The sequence below is a fragment of the Manacus candei genome, unplaced genomic scaffold (genome assembly GCF_025592945.1).
Source record: "Manacus candei isolate 608988 ecotype Guabito, Panama unplaced genomic scaffold, ASM2559294v1 h1tg000046l, whole genome shotgun sequence".
Taxonomy (NCBI): Eukaryota; Metazoa; Chordata; class Aves; order Passeriformes; family Pipridae; genus Manacus; species Manacus candei.
In genome coordinates, this window is record NW_026138094.1 from 9714833 (window position 1) to 9730247 (window position 15415).

The 15415-nt window shown below is 38.1% G+C and overlaps 1 protein-coding gene across 1 annotated transcript in view; it reads right to left on the reverse strand.

Moving 5' to 3' along the window:
• The window catches only part of AGBL1 (AGBL carboxypeptidase 1), a 269940-nt gene that overhangs the window by 102790 nt on the left and 151735 nt on the right, over positions 1-15415 (reverse strand). The window lies entirely within an intron of this gene.

The following is a 15415-nucleotide window of genomic DNA, read 5'->3' on the forward strand; positions in this document are numbered from 1 at the left end:
ACCAGTATCTGAACATCCCAGAGCTACCCAATCTCAGCTCACAACTCAGCCTTGTTCTCACAACCCTGAGTTTCTCATTGTATCTATATTCAGAGAGATCACTTCTGCATTACAAACAAATCCTATTATGCCTGAATCTCTCCTGGGCAGAGACCAGAATTAATATAAATATAATTATGGTTGTTTAATATATGTAAGATGTCTGCCGATCTATCTCGTTAAATTAACCACAAGAGTGAATTTTGCATTAGTCCTGACAAGGCCTATTTTCAAAGTGACATCTAATACCAGGCTCCAGTACAAATCATATTTCAGGGTACACAAATCAAAGGATTTGGTGAGCATCTGTGAGGACTAAATGTGTGAAACCACAGAAGCAGTTCTGGTAGCTTGCTGCAGGTATCCAGTTTGTGCAACACATTTACCTAGAGCTGATCAATCAGATAAGAAATTCAAGTAATTTCTATGGATGTGTGGGTTAGCAGGGTTGCTCCTGACCCAGAAAAAGCTTCAATACTTTGACCCCTGGAAGCCCTTCCAATCACTGAACATACTGGCTTGATCAGGAAAGTGACCTTTCTGCCGCTCTTTCAGAGCCAGCCTGAGCTCTACTTTCAGATCCCATTTATTTCATTCTCCCTCACTGGAAGAGACAAAAGGGCTGCTCTTAAAAGGTCATTGCAAAATTCATGTCCAGCTGCCTGCTGCAAAATCCATATGGGCCATCAGACTGCAGGGAACACAGAGCCCATCACACAGCACGTTCACAGCTTCATCTTGGGTGGAAAGGGTCCTTCTAGCAGCACAGGCTACAATGTTGTCTTCAGGTGCCAGGCCACCTGAGTGTAGGACAGCTGAGGGTTGTGAGCAGGTTACCAAGTAACTCAGGGTTTGGTTTTTTTTTATGTTGTATTATAGGGTTGTCTCCCTTCTCCCACATCACTGCCAGCCAGTGAGGCATACATGCTCTGGGCCATCGTGACTTGGTTATGCAGCCCTTCTCTCTAACTCAGGCTACAGCCAGATCCAAGCCTATTACTTCTCAAGGCCAGAAAGAAAAATAGGAGAAAGGCAGTTAGAATTGAAAGTACAAGATGATGGAAAACCAGAGGGGTAAATACCTTCAGAAGTGCTAGATGTCTAGTCTACTGTTTTCATGTCAAAATAGCATTTCAACCCAAATAATCTTCTCTCCCGACTTTCAATTATCTTGCAAGATAAAATCATTTCATCAATGGCTAGTTTCCCCCCCAAATCAGAGCAAGCCTCAGCACTTGCAATCTGTTGACCAATATCTTCTAAAGTAATGACTTTAAAAAAAAATAATTACCACCAAATTCAAACTACCCTCCTGGATCCTGTGGCAAAAGCAAATCCATATATCTGTTCTAAACTATATTCTATAAATTAAGTGATCTCCAGCAGGACTATGCTACTGAAAACTGGACAATATTTCTAGGTTTTTTTAACCCTGGTTGTACATAGCTGTACTTCTCCCCCAAACTCATTTACAGTATCTTTCTCAAATTCATTACAAATCGTCTTTCTCATTGTTGCTTTGTATGAATCTCTGATTCAATTTCAGTGTGAAATTCAGTCATTATTTCCAGTAGCCCCAAAGGAAGCTTTCTTCTTTATTCATAAAGCTAAGAGGAGGTGGGAAATAAGAAGAGATTTGGTAAGAAATGTTTTGAGAAAGCTGCCTTATTTACAACAAAACTTCAATGTGAGAGTATAACAGGTTACAGGTGACCTTTCTCAGGAAGAGCTGCTCGGCTCTTGGTTGATGCTTTTGATCAAAGCCCAAAAGAAATATATCCTTGCAAGTTGAGCTCCCTTCTTCCCTAAGAGGGTAGGAGGGCTGTTCTGTTTTAAGTGAGTACCGTTGCTACCAACCTGTACAATTAAGTCTCTTTCGCTCAAGGAACATCTCATTATTTACATAAAACATAACTCTTACATGAAAAGCAGGAACAAGTTCAACAAAGAACATTCTAGTGACCTAAATCCTTGCTTTGAAACTGGGAGACTGAAATCTGAGTTTTCTTCAGCCAAAAGAGGGTAATGACCTACTCTGTGATAAACTGTTTTCAATTTTTAGAAGTTATTTTAAAAGTCTGTTTTTTCCCTCTAGTGCAAAATGGGAACATTGGCTAGAAATATCAGAAGATCTCAAAGACAACACCTGCTTTCCACAATTATATATTGATATTTTTAGTCCTGTGGCAAAATGTGCTGAGGAAGTGTTGACTACAGTGATGATGACAATAAAAGAAATTAAGGCAAAGCATCTTCAAAGGTTTGAGTCCTAGTATCCACCTAGTAAGACTCTGGTCTCTTTAAATCCCATCCCTAAAGCAAAAATGTTGGACTAGGAGTAAATGTGCAGTCAATAGAGTAAAAGTTTTACTATTTCTGGGGCAGAAGGAACAAACTGAATAGCTGTGTCTTATAAATGCCAATCCATGTTAGGTAGAAAAGGTCCTGAAAAGGAACAGGATGTTCCCTTCGCACTTAGTCCAGTGACCTAATAAATCCCATAGGAAGAAGTGATAAGGGCAAAGATAATCAGTGTTTAGCATCATCAGTATTGAGAACATCCAGACAAGAACAGGCCATAACCTTTGAAAAGACTAACATGATTATGAGTGGAAAAAGAAACGTCTCTAACAAATTAAAGGCACTACTTTAATAAATATGTCCATTTAACAATCTTATCAATGCAATGATTTATACAATATTGTTCTAGAGTTTATTTTCTGGTGATGGTTCAAAATACTTTTTTACTGTTCTAAGTATTTACTGCCATGAATTTTTACGTTTTAACTTCTTACATCCATTTCCTACATTACAATGGCTGATATCCATTTTCCCTGATTTCTCTGTTCAACAACAATAAATCTATGCTCTTATTCCTCACAAGATTATTTTCGTGAACCACAATTCGGAAAATGACCTCTGCTGTTGTTTATTCATTACATTCAGAAATACTAGTAAACAATTAGTACTGACAAACAAGAAACAGAGAGTGAAATAACCAAAATCTGTCTCACTATAATCAATCATGTAGATTTCTAATCAGTCTTATGAGTCACTGTCCTCCACACTCTAATTATTGCTTTCTCTTTGCTACTAGACCAGCATCATTTTTAACCAAATATGTCCTCAATTCTTGATTAGAGAATTGTGCCTTTTTGGATATATAACAAAATCTTTTTTAAAAAAGGACCTAGTTTTTATTCACAATACTTTTTTTTCCTCTTGTGATCTGCTTTACCTCTAATATTTCTTCAGCTCTGGAAAATCACCCTTATTAAGGAAAAAATATACAGGAAAACATGTTAATAGGAACACTGTCCTCTACCCATATTAAATGTAATTGGGTCATGATCACTGGTGTCCAGGTAACCACAAACTCCCACAAGAAAGATTAATTCATCCTTTCCTGTTACGATGTAGTCCAAAATAGAGCTACAGTGGATACTACATCTTTTGTGTTAGAGACTGGTCATCTGTAATGTTTGGAATCTTTAGTAGTATTTACTGTTGCCACATGAAATCTCAAGTATATCTCACCCAAACTGAAATCCGTGGCTACACGTTTACTTTTACGTATGGAATACAGGTACTTCTGAGGCAGATTATGCCATTTTCTGGTTTGATTCAGTGTGCCAAGCAGGCTTATTTCTTAGACCTTGCCATCCTACCTGCAATATGCAGACCTAAATTATCAGTGAATGAAGATGTAATGCACTGCCATTCCCCTCATCCCAGCCAGACATGCCTATTACCCTTTCTGTCCTCCCCGAGCAGGAATTAGACCAGTAGCTGGAGACTATTAAATTCAAAAAGTAAAATTCCAAAGTTTTCCTACCAGTTTTCAGTACAGCCAGTTAAATCACACTTTGTCAGAAAGATGATCTTTCAATTAGTCTTGCTCATTTTTCAGGTCTATGTAGACATTTGAGAAATAACAGTAGCTGCAGTTTTTCCCACTCTGGTTTCATTTCTTTATGATGAGGTGTTTGAGTTTGAACTGCATTTGTAGAGCTTTTCTCTCCCAGTCACTTCTCACTTCATGGAAGGTTAGTGCTCTTCCTCTGAAGTACAAGGGACCCTCATCCATGTGATCTCCATAAGCACTGGAATCTGTTTCAGCTTCTTAAAAAAAGTCTTCTGCTTTGTATCGGTTTATGCAACCCATAGTTATCTTTCCTTCCTTCTTACAGTTTTAAAAAACTCTCTAAGAAAAGCACCAAGATTTTTGTCTTTCCTTTTCATCAAAAGCCTTGAAGGACTCTATGATACACCACTACATGTATTTCTCTGCTGTCTGTTCCCAAAATGCATCAACCATACATGCTTTTGCACCTCATACTTTTGATCTCGGCAGACAACACACTGCCACATTATGCTTGTGCTAACTCCTCTGTCCACTTCTCCTAAGTGAGGCTCACTTATGACAACTACTTGGTTGCAAATATCTCAGTGGTTGGTTGTTTTACACCAAAAGACATTCAGAGATATCCTTCTAATTCTCTATATGGCAGTAGCTGTCCAAATGAGTATCCAAGAGAAGAGCATCACACAACATCAGCATTGAACATCTCTAAATTATCTTTCTTCTCTTAGCTATGAGTAACCAATTTTTTTTTTTTTATTTCTACTGTCTTCAGCTTCCTCAGGTCTGAACCTTCCCTGCTTATGGCATGTATGCAAATGACTTCTGAATTGTCCCCAATATCTGCATCCCCACATGTTTTACGCTGTGCCAAAATGTCTCTTTCTAGACCACATATCTTCACTTGGAGATCTCTCACCATCTGGCAGCACATGTATTCCTCAGACAAAAATTAGAATATAGCACACCCAAGGCAGATCACAGCAGGTTTTTTTCTTCATCATCCATATGCAGTATGCAATACAGGGTCTTACCTGAAGATAAACCATAGAGCTTCAAATTCCATCCAAAACTCTCCTGCTAGGTTTATCAACTTCTGTCTCAGAGTTCATCTGGCATAAGCATACCCTCACTTTACAAGTTTATCATATACAGAAACACATATTTCTGCTCTGCTATTTGAAATTAAGTGTTTGCAATTTACTTTGCCTTAATTTACTTTAGAAATTAGTTAAGCCAAATTTAATTAAGGCCACCTTAATTCTGCTTCAGTGTTGACATGTAGCTTAATGTGGTTTAGCACAAGACTTTCCACTTACACCTTTAGCTAATTCAGAGGCACTTTCCTGCATGTTCTGATATAGACAAACTATTAAAGAATTCAGCATGTTTAATTAATTATCAAAAAAGACTGAAAGGTCACTTGGTTGCATTATGTAAGTACCTTTAAGAGAACAAACTGTAAGTTACTAAAGGTCTCACTAAACTAGCAGAGAAAATAACATGAAAGCAGCTGAAAACATAAGGCAGAGGAATTCAAATGAGAATAAAGCAATGATATTTAAGAGTTACCAACACCTAGAACAAAATACCAAGGGATCAGATAGATTTCTAATTGTGATATTCTCAAATCCAATCTAAATATTTTTCTACAAAATTTATTTATACAAACACAAGTTAACAGGCTTCATACAAAGCTGCCTGGGTGAAGCCCAAAGGCTTATGATGTAGGAGGTCAAACCAGAAGAACTAACAGTCTCACCTGAGCATCAAAACTTCATGTATTTGTTATTAAGATTCTGTTTTCAGTGCTTAATACCTTTCCCAGCAACTGGGACAGGCTGCACCTGGACATGGCAGGGAAGGGCAGGAGAACTTTGCTCTTACTATAACACTGGAATATTTATCAAGTCTTCATTCCAGATTTGAGACAGAATTAAAGAAAGGCAGAGAGGCTGTGGAGCTGTGCTGCACAGAAGGATGCTATTATCATACTCAAGGAGCAGAATTTCCAGATGTGGGCTCATGCAATACCCACTGTCTCCAGCTGAAAGACCTCTATTCAAGGACAAACCCACCACACAGTGCAGTTTGCAGATACACATGTATTATTTAGGATGTTTAAAGTACCAGCCAATGGTGCACATTTTGATTTAAGCAAAAAATGTCACTACTCTGTCAATAAGAAAAAAGTTTAGTACTTTCAATGCAGAGAAAAAGCAATCAGCCCTGCTATTGAGTGATTGGAAACAAATTTTGTAGTAGAAAGAAAAATAGAGGAAAAGTAACATAATTAGTACAAGAGTTCAGCACACCTGAAAAAAAATAAATCTGAATTAGAAGCAAAACAAGGAAATCAACCAAGAGCTGGGTGAAACCAGGATGCATCTACAGATTTTGAGACTGAAGAGGAAAAAACAGACCATATAGTGTGATTTTTAGAGGAGACCAGACCAGGGGACCAGGAAGTAGATAACAGAGGCATAAGGGTGGCAGTGAGCATGGATAGAGAGCTGACAGACAGACTGAGAACTAGTGCAGCTGTGGGGAAGCACATTTTACAAGGATACATAAACCAGCAAAAGGAAGTTCAGATTTCAAAATATAGTTTATACTTAATAATGTACAGCATATACATATTATAGGTATCAACTAGCAGAATTCACTGCTGCAGGAAGCCCTGATCTGATAAAAGATTACAAAAGAGAAGAAAAAAGTGGCATAATTATTCAAAAGAATGTAGCTCATTGTATCAAGGTTTTGATAATGATAATCAGGGCTCATGTTGCAGTGTATGAAGTGGAAGAAAGACAGGTCAGGCCAGTAGGACTACTTCCTTTCCGTGTCTTAGTGTAATTGAATGAGTTGCCTTACAGGCAGGGTTTATTTTCTTCTGAGCCGTGAGGAACCAGCGCCTGTATGAGGCAGGATGCCTGATTATATGGACCAGTGATCTGATCCAGCATGGCAAATGTTATGATCCTAAGAGGAATGAAATTAATCTTTACGGAAAATCCTGTAATCAAAGACTTTGAAATTTAGATGCTTCTAAAATCCATGCATAGTCAAAGGCAAACGTGGTTCTTTTAGCCTTTGCTTTTCCACCTACCCATTCTTATTTTCTATGCCTGAGGAGTTCATGATTAGACTAGGAGCTTCATCAAAGGGCAATTTTCAGCTGCCAAATAGATTTGTACAATAAATCCACACGGGGCCAGATTAACAAGCAACAGAGACATCAGAAATCAAAAAGCTAGCTGCTGTAATTCCTCAGAAAACTTGAAAGGATGATGTGCAATGATATTTGGGCTTTTAAAGGGACACCATTGAAACACTGAAGTTAATTTTCATTAGGAATGTTGCTTTTCTATTCCTTATCCTTCACAAGAGTTTTTTCTTTAGCAGACTGAGATCCCATGGGCATTCAAGGTCATGCCATTCAGGATTGCTTAGTGGGTTTCAAATAAAACAGTAACACTTCATCCAGAAAAAAATCACATGCATGTGTGTGACTGCAATTGTCTGATTTTTCGGTATAATATTTAAAATAGAAAATGAAAAATAATCTTTAAACATCTAGTTTTCTTTACTTCTGTAGTTTTCTGTTTGCTCTAATAATTTGTACTGTGAATGTAGTTAAGGCTCAAACACCTGAAGTCAAACTAGGTCCTCAGCTATGCCCATAAACTGAATAAATACAATTCAGAGATTAGCCCGACCATAAATTGCTAGACATTTTCAGCCTTCTGGCACTACAAAAGACTGTTTGACTTCCAAGCATGACAGTACCAATTTTAATACTAGGAGAGTTTGTTCCTCCTTACAGCACATGGACAGACCTACTTCCTCAATCACACAGTGACAGCATTTGTTGTTTTTATGTCTCCTTATGAGTACACTGGTCTTGTTCATTTTCAAGTGGGGACACAATAACAGTCACTTGTCAGCAGGGTGAATATATGGAGGTGAGCCTCTGATTCATGACTTGTTCCCTCACAAAATGCAATCTCTTCTCCATGCAACCACAACTGCTATTGCAAATGGCCTTTTTGCTTCAAGCACCTAGGTTTGCCCAGATTGGAAATGTCAAAAACTAGGATTCTTCCATCTAAATCCTGCTCTCCTAAATTCTGGAAGATGGGTATGACAGGACACTTACACTTCTGATTCTATGTAGCCTTGTTGCTCATCCACTTTACAGAGAAACAGTTTGATAGCCCCTGTCAGTACCTATCACCTCCTTTCTGGAGTATAGCACTGGAATATGGGAAAACTGGCTGGCAACCAAGTGTCTTGGGGAGTGCCAAAAGCAACTCACAGAGAAAAATCCCATAAAAAACCCCCATAAACATCAGTTGTTTACAATACATGGGGGAAAATAGAAATTTAGAGGAACATCAGCATTCAAGACAGGCATTACTCAGGATAATGCTTGTTTTCCACTCCTCAGCCCCAAGCAGCAGCTTACTATGTCCCTAGGTTTAACAAAAAGCAAACTACCAACTAGGACACATCATTAACATCATTAGCAAGTAAAAGGAATGTAGGAGATTGCCAGGATTTGTTGGAACAAGCACTCCAAGGCTGAGTCCCAAGCAGAAGGGGTAAATAGCAGAACTAATAAAACTGTTTCAGTGATATGATGGTGGAAAAGGGTGGGCCACGGAGGAGGTATATGATAGCTCTGCTTTTCTATTCAACATGCCAACCATGTCCACTGACTCTCAACAGGACTGGATACCTTCCAGCTTTGCAGAGTCAAATCTATTATAATCTCACCTCTGTTGCCATCTTCTATTGTGCTGTAATTTAAGCATATGGTATGGGATGAATTCTCAAGGTCATAGCAAGTCAGGGATACAGCTGGCTCAACATCTCAAGAGCAATAATCAAAATAAAATGTAAAAAATTAATTTAATACCTTTATCCATGATCCAGCTATCACCAGTGATCATCTTATGTCAAACGTACAAGAAAATTCCACTGTATCATTCTTTGGGTACTTGTCAATAATGAGGAAAACTAAAATACTGTTGCCAAGGGCCCCCAATAATTCTTTCATTGGGTTTTAGTGCTGCCTGGGTGCTTTGGGGACAGGGAGGCTAAAGAGAGCTATGTGCCCATTCTTGTCCAGTGTCTTTCTCTCCTATTTCTAGTAAATATGTGAGTTCCAACACAATGGAACATCCCTCAGTCACCCAACACTTGAATCCTTCAGCCCAGGAACAGGAAAGCAGATGGAGAGAGAGACAGCTGAAAGCCACTGCACTGTAAACTTTTTCCAAGATGCCTTTCAAGGCAACATCCATGGTGTAGCTCAATAGATGGACTAGTACAGGCAGCCACCCCTATACCGACTTTTTGGAAGAGTTGTAGAATTATTCAGTTGTGCTGGGAAAACAATTGTTTGTCTGCATAGCAGCAAACTTGGTCTATTGGATTAAGAGCCCACGGTTTTACCAGAGGCATCACAAAGCATCAATATTTGGCAAACTTTGAAACAGGGGCTGAGTGCTCTCAGCAAAAGCCTTCATGCAGCCACACTAGTGCCAGAAAATGTGTCTTTTTCTATATAGGGCTAAGAATCCCCAAACCAGTTCCCCTGTTCTGCCAAAAAACCAAAACAAGTAAGAAATGAGCCGCCTTCAGAAGTGAAGAAAAATTACCCTACTTAACTACTCATCTTTTCCAAAACGGCAAGGCTAAACTGATTCTGGAATGGATAAGAAAATGGGAAGAGAGAGCATGGAGGTCTGAATTACCTTTTTGCAAAATCTGCAGACTTTTAAATGCACATAAATAGCACTCTCATATGACAATATTAAGCACCTTCAACAAAAATTAGCAGATAGCAACAATATCCATGACTTTTGGGAACAGAGATATGACATCTTATGCATCAAGAAGGATGAGACCTGCTGGGATAGTCCTACAGACAAACTTTTCTTGAAGATATAAGGGCCAAAGAATCTCTACAATGTTCTCCCAGTTCTGTGACTTGCTTTTCCAAGCAATCTGAGAGAGCCCAAGTCAGCACATCTTCAAACTTGTTTTGTTTAATGTGGCAGGAAGCAAAGAGATCTGAGCACAGTTAAGCATGTGATTTCTTAGTTAGCATCCTGTCAAATAATTAAAACAAGCAAATAAACCAATAAAAAACACCTAATGAGGGAAAATCCTGCAGCAGTTCACGTAAGAATTTCGTGTAAGAACCTTGTAGACATAAGAATCTACAAAGAAGACAAAACACCCACTATCTCCTAATTTGTTTGCTCAGAAACCCCTTCTCTCTTCTTCCCTCACGCCCTAAATGCCATTAATCCTTGCGTAGTTTTATGAAGTGAGGCCCGCAAATGTAAAAGGTACAATTAGAATATCTTAAAAAATGAATCACCAATCAATTAGTGCAAGGGGTGGGCGGAAATAAGAGGCAGAAAAATAAAGCAAATAGGATGCAAACCTTTCCTTTGGATAACAACTTAGGAAAAGAGAAAAAACAAACCCCTTAATTTGAACCTTCAGTCCTTAGATTACTATTAGATAACTATTTTTTTTCTATACTTCTCTTGCTGTTACAGCTGCTTCCAATTTGAGCCACATTGGACCAGAACTAGAAGCAGAACTATCAGACAGAAAAATCATTCTTTCTTATTCTGCTTTAGAATGAGATCTCCAGAGCACTGAGGGTCAGCTATAAAAACACTCATTTTAGAGATGATTTTTTTTTAAAAAGAAGCTTTTGAGACTTACCCATACTCAGGAAAAGTGTAAGCTCTGGGGCACAAAAGAAATCAGAAATGAGAAAAAGTCTGTCAGACTCACAAAAATGATGCAAGTATATTCCAGAAACTTACACCAGAAAGCACAGCATACATATACTATTTCTTTACTTTTTCTTTCTGCAAGTACTTATCAAACACGCTTTATGGCAAGAATACTGATGAAGTCATTTTTATTGGTGGGTGAATACTGGTAAGAGACCAAATTAAAATCATTTCTAAGTTTGTGCACCAGACTTCCAACTACAAGAACAATATACATCTTACTGGAGAACAGAAGCAGCATCATGTGACCTGCAAAATCCATCAAAACAACTAAATTTCTGACTACTAAACATAGTAAACTTCTTATGAATAAAGCATAGGTAAAAATTCCTTGCAGAAATTTGGTAAGTAATCTTCAAGAGTAAAGAAGATAGAGGAAATATTTAATTGTGTACAGATAATAGAAATAGCACTATAATTCACTGGCCAGGTCATATATTTGTAACAATTTGGCTAATTTTGGTCAAACCAGAGAAGGCCACTTCTGAAGGATGAGACAGAAGGAAGGCTTTAATCTTGGCATATTGCTTTAATTCAGCCACACTTCTGTGGTAAATCACTGGTTCATCAATCATTTTAAATAATTTAGCCCAGGCTGGCCAGGTTAAAGGGGATGGATAATATTAGGTCTTCCAATTAGACTAACTCTCATCACTTCTGTTTAGCAAAGATATTTTGAATTAATATAAAGGAAGTCTTATGAGCTGTATGCTCTTGCTCTCCAATTCCAGTGTCTCTCCAAAGGGATGGCTTTTTCCTCTGACCAAGTCCAATGAGAAATTTTGGAGTATTCAATTCCTCTGACTCAGAAGCATTAAAATGGAGAGGGAAAAAAATGTCTTATTTCTCAGCTTTTCCAAAAGCTTTCTTCAAAGAGGGATACATATCACCAGTAAGACTTCCTTCATAGGGCACTGTCAAGATATCTGCCATAATTTTGAAACTCATTTGTTACTCCTTGTTGTTTGTAATCCATTTTAAGCAAGAAGCTAAAATCTATTTCCATTAGTACTCCATCTCCTCCATCAGGTACAACATGCCAAGGAAAATGCTTTTCCAACATAGCATGTACTCACAGAACATGAAGTCGATTTTTTAGATTTGCTTTATTACCAAGACATATGGTTTGGAACTCAGCTGTACACAATGGCACAAAAGACATTAACTTGTAGCATGATGGATGCAGTAATGAACAGAACAGCACAGTGCAATATGCTACAGAAGAGTCTTAATTAGCAGGTGAGGTAAAAAGGAATCAAGAAGAACCATGGAACAGTGGAGCATGATTGAACAGTAAAGAGATACCCAAGTTTAAAAATTAATCACAGAAGAAACCTGGGAAACTGGCAGTATGTGTCACTGGAGATTTGATTCTTCTGGGGTCATAACTGTGCCTGACTGTACTTGTACACAGCACAACTTCTTACAGTAGGTCTTGCGTCTGGTCTTTTAAAAACAAAATACAAGAAGGGGTTCTGGGCTCTATGTCCCACAAGAGGGAGATAGCAATTAAAATCACAAGGTAAGTTGGAGGGGTAAAGCTCCAATGAGGGACAAATGCAGATGGTCTTCACATGAGCAAAGAAATTATAAGAAGTTTATTTTTTTTATTATTATTATTAATAATATTTTCTGGTTTGACCACAAGGTTGTAAACTAGCAGAAGCAGGAGGCAGAATTCCCTGTGGAAATCAGTTGCTCTGTTTTTAGCAACTTCCAAATGGAGATACTGCTCCTCTAAGACTGATTTGGGCAATCCAGACAAAATGAAAGAGTTTGGATGTTTTATCCCTTTATTTTCTTCTTCCTTAGGTTGAACAAAACCTTAGATAAGATCAGTAGTTTCTTTAATTTTATGTTTCGCTTCCTTAAGGGTAGTTGGCTTATTGCATTTCCATTGATCACACAGACAAGGAGATTCAACAAGCAGACCATGTCTGTTCTCTTTTCATTTCCACCCTTCTCCCCATTTGAAATCAAATGACTTTTAAACGAGTCTGGGGTCACTATTGTTTCTCATTTACATATCAATAGTACCAAATTCCTGCCTTATCTTTCAGTCACTAAAGCATTTTAAAATTTCAGTCCACAAGAGGAGACACTGTTCCTGGGAAAAAAACTCTAGAAGTATATTTTCTACCAGGGTAAGTAGGCTCTGGTTTACTTTCAGCCCTTACTTGACCAGTGGTGAGAGGGGGTACACTGACCAGCCTTGTGCAATTAATATTTTAACCTCTTGTAACCTCTATATAGTTTTCTTTTTCTTCCCAAATCCTTTGCACAACCCCCATCTGATGCCTCTGTGCAACTCCAAGTACTGTATCTGTGCTCACAGCCAGCAATGCAGCTACTTCAGCTACTTCAGTGAATTCCTTTCATCACTTACAAGCTGAAAGAAAGTTAGAGACCTGGATCCAGGTCTGCTGTGCCTTTATAGAGGTTTGACCACTGATTCACTGAGTGATGCTGGACTTGGGAGCCTCTGCTGCATATAACAAGATGTTTTAAGTCCTGGTTCTGTACTTCAAGTATCAAAAAACATAAGGGCATGCTTGTCTGGGAGAAATTCTGGATATATCCTTACAGGGAGATCAGTCCTATGCAATTAAAAAACTGACTCTATCATTCACAGTTAAACACAAATTTACTAAACCAAATATCAGAAAGCCTTAAATATTGGAGGCTGACATCTCCTGCCTGAGCATTAGTATCAGTCTATTGTTTACACACGCATCGACTGGAAGGTCCAAGAGTGAAGAACTCAGGCTGAAGCCACTAGAAAAAAATGACCTCTTACGTGATTAATGTCCAGTTTACAGGAATAATTTCAGGGCTTCAAGATAATAATGAAGTAGTTTTGGTTTGATAGATGGAAGCTGAGTATTAAATGGTATTATGCAATGAAATCTTCAGTTCAGTCTCTCAATTCCATACTGTTAATAATCTACTTTTAAGAGTAAATAAATAAGCAAACAAGGACCGACTGTAAAGATCACTTGAAAAGGAAGAGGAAATAGTTTATTAGCATTGATTATTTGGAAGATATAGTATATGTATTTATATGCAGCTCCAGTATAATCAGCATAAGAAATTGTATTCCATTTTGATACTAACAAGTTGGGTATTTGATGTACTTCGAAAAAAATTGGTGGAAATACTTTAGAGCTGCCTGAATCAGAGAAACTGTAAAAAAAACCTGTTTGTATTAGCCTTGTGGTGGAGCACTGGTAAAGAAATGCTCCCTAGTGGGATTATTCATATATCCTTCATCTTTGAGATAAATCATAATCTTAAACAAAGAAAAAAAAAAGGATATGTGACATCATAAACATGATCCACTGATTCAACTGGGACTCATCTTTTCAGGGCGTTCAAACTGGAAGTTTCAGAACTGCTTTACAGCTTACAGACCTCCTTAAGAGCCATGAGAACATTGGATTCTGTCACCAGCCACAAGTGCTCATACATGAACTTGCTCTTGCCCTCAGTGGTTGCCTGTGGCCCTGATCAGTGATGAAAATGAGGACAAGAAAGAACCTAGAAAATAATTTCATATATTCTTAGAGATTTCTTTAAAAAAAGAATCCTGAACTATCTGCTTATTTTTGACATCTCTGCTATATGTTACAAGGCCCCTGTGGATGGCACAATGCTTAAATGCAATGTCTGAATGTGGCATTTAATGTTCTCTTCACAGCATTTCAAGCATCTAAAGGCACACATGAAGAAAATTTGGGTAAAGATCTCCCAGATGCTGATGGAGAACAAGTCATTAGATGAGATACAATCTGATGTGTCACTGTGTTTAGATCTTACTGTGGTTATCTAAGAAATCAGTGAAATCCTCCTCTGTGGAGATCACTAGGAGTTTTGTCATTGACTTCAGTCAAAATAGATATTCCCCCCACTGTCTAAAAAGATTCAAACCCACTGTCTTGACCTGTGATGCCTATTAAAAAACCATCAGCACTACTCAGGAGTAGGGAGTGTTAGATGTAATGCCCAGGGTAATTATATTCTCTTTCTTAAAATCATGTGCCATTTTTTTTTCTGCCTTTCTTATCCTGGCATTGGTGTGTGTGTAGTAGAACATGGTTAAAACAGCAGCTGAATACTTCCTGCAACATTCTACAGAGAGGTAAAAGGATTAGTATAGAGCTTCCAAAGATAATAATTTGAATGTCTTATTAATTAATTGTTATTTGTAATAATGGCTCTTTCCTTAAGGGTCTTTCAGGATCCTTAACTGCTTATTAATGTTGTATAGACAAGGATTGCTCCCTAGTGGAAGAAATGAGGTGGAATGTGGAAACCCTTCAATGAAAGTAATAGGTTTGGAAAAGGGACAAGCAAAAGAATTCATCATTTAAATAAATAGAGAATTATGATCACTCAAATGCAATTACCAGAGTTCATCCTGTTTGCTTAAACAGAGCCGGGAGATCTCACATACTGATGCCTGATGCACTCAGCACAAGTACAGCCCTTCCTACAAAGACTGGAAACTCATTTGATGTGGAATTCAGGTCTGTCTAGATCACAGTCAGAGGTATAGCTTGAACTCATTGACAGCTGTCAAAACTAGCCTTAGATTAGTTACCTTTGCCTGTCAGGAACAAGCAACTCCAAATGCAAGATTTTCAGTGCAGGCTCTTAAATTTAGCCAGGTGATTGCTCAGGTTGACTGCCT